Source organism: Balaenoptera ricei, chromosome 12, assembly GCF_028023285.1.
Source record: "Balaenoptera ricei isolate mBalRic1 chromosome 12, mBalRic1.hap2, whole genome shotgun sequence".
Classification (NCBI taxonomy): domain Eukaryota; kingdom Metazoa; phylum Chordata; class Mammalia; order Artiodactyla; family Balaenopteridae; genus Balaenoptera; species Balaenoptera ricei.
The window spans coordinates 80,203,287-80,204,933 of record NC_082650.1 but is presented as its reverse complement, the minus strand read 5'-3'; the positions used below and the strand labels follow the sequence as shown (position 1 = coordinate 80,204,933).

Below are 1,647 nucleotides of genomic sequence, written 5' to 3'. Positions count from 1 at the left end.
GTAGAGTCAAGTTGGCTGTGATCTACTTAGGAAAAAGTATGTGATTGAAGCTCAGTTTTACTTCTGTCTTCTTCCGGAGGAGAGTAAGGAGGGGAGGCGAGGAGAGGCACGCCAGCAAGAGAAAGAGAAGCCCAAGGTGGGAGGACCCAGTTACTGTAAACAGTCTCCCAGCTGTAATAAATGGCATCCCAATGTGCTATGAAAAAGGTGCAAATCATATGGCGGATCCAGTTTATAAAGAAGTAGAATTATACAGAATGGTAGAAGTGCCAGTTTGCCAGAGATGGGTAAGTACTGCCCCTATTTTCACAAAGTGTAAGAAGGGAAATTTTACATAACAAAGACCAGTGGCTTGAGGTTAGATTTGTTTCAGGTGTATAAACTATTTAGGTGTATAAACAGGCCTGTAGACCTGTTTCTTCTTGGTCACACCCACGGTGTGGCCACTGCCCCAGTGGTTTTGGGGTGCTGGCCTTGGAATAAAGGCACCAGAAGTAGCCCCTGAATCCTTCTTGGGTTTTCCTACTCTTTATGGAGCTTGTCATCCAGATCACTGGCCAGAACCTTGATGTGATTTCCATCCTTCACGTCTTTCTGTCTGTTCCAGAACCAGTCTGTGATCTTGTGTTGGCTTGGATTTTGCGTGATGGTGGTCACAAGTTCCACTTCATCCTCAGGGACCTCTCTTTGGGAGTCAATGTTTATTTTCCTCAGCACCAAGTGAGTATACTGTTGCCCCACCCCCTTCCTGGCAGTGATGGCAAAGGCTGTTTTCTGCAGCCCAACAATGTTGGTGTTGAGAACTCACAAAACAAGCTGGAACTTCTCAGGGATCACTAGAGATGTGGTGGTGGTATGGAGGCCTCCTGTGGAAGACAGATGTTGTATTTTTAAAGAGTTTGTTTGGAAGCCTCTAGGTCAGGAGCAGAGAAATGATCTATGGGTCAAATCTGGCCTGTTGCTTATTTTTGTAAATAAAGTTTTATTGCAATGAAGCCATGCCCATTTGTTTATGACTGCTTTTGTGATATGGCAGCATTTTGGAGAAATTCGACCACCATTTCTAAAGTATTTACTGTATGCCAGCCAATCACTAAGAATGTGAAGATGAATAATTGTCTGGTAGAGGAGACACGTACAGAAAGGGACAATTGCAAATAGAGCAGTACTTGCTATGAAAGGAATATGTCCAGAATGGTGAGAGAGCACTGAGGGGGAGTTTACCCACCTGAAGAAAGATAAGGTGGAAGTTGAGTATGGAAGAATGAGCTGGAATTGGGCCCTTGATGAAGCAGGGTATTCCAAACGGAGGCGTCTGCTTCAGCAGTGGTGCAGGGCATGGGGTAGCATGTTTAGTGGGAGAATAAAACTCGGTGTGATATTGTTAGAAAGTGCAAAGTGGCAAATGGCAGGAGATGCAGGATGAGGCCAGGTTCAGAGAAGAAATGTTTTGCCAAGTTGACGTACTTCAACTTTACTATAGCAGCAAACAAAACACTACTGAAGTGTTTTCGTTGCTGGAGGAAAACTGTCGGATTTGCAAATTAGATGAGCCCCTTTGGCAATGATGTGAGTCAAAGCAGGAATCCCGGAGCCTGGCTTAGGTGTTATTGATAGAAACAAATCAAGAAGAGGCTAGTGGCTGGA

General features: G+C 44.6%; 1 pseudogene; it reads right to left on the bottom strand.

The window, feature by feature from the left end:
* Positions 1–382: 382 nt before the first annotated feature.
* Positions 383–1,340, bottom strand: LOC132376116 (small ribosomal subunit protein uS13-like; annotated as a pseudogene).
* Between the last annotated feature and the right edge of the window lie 307 nt (positions 1,341–1,647).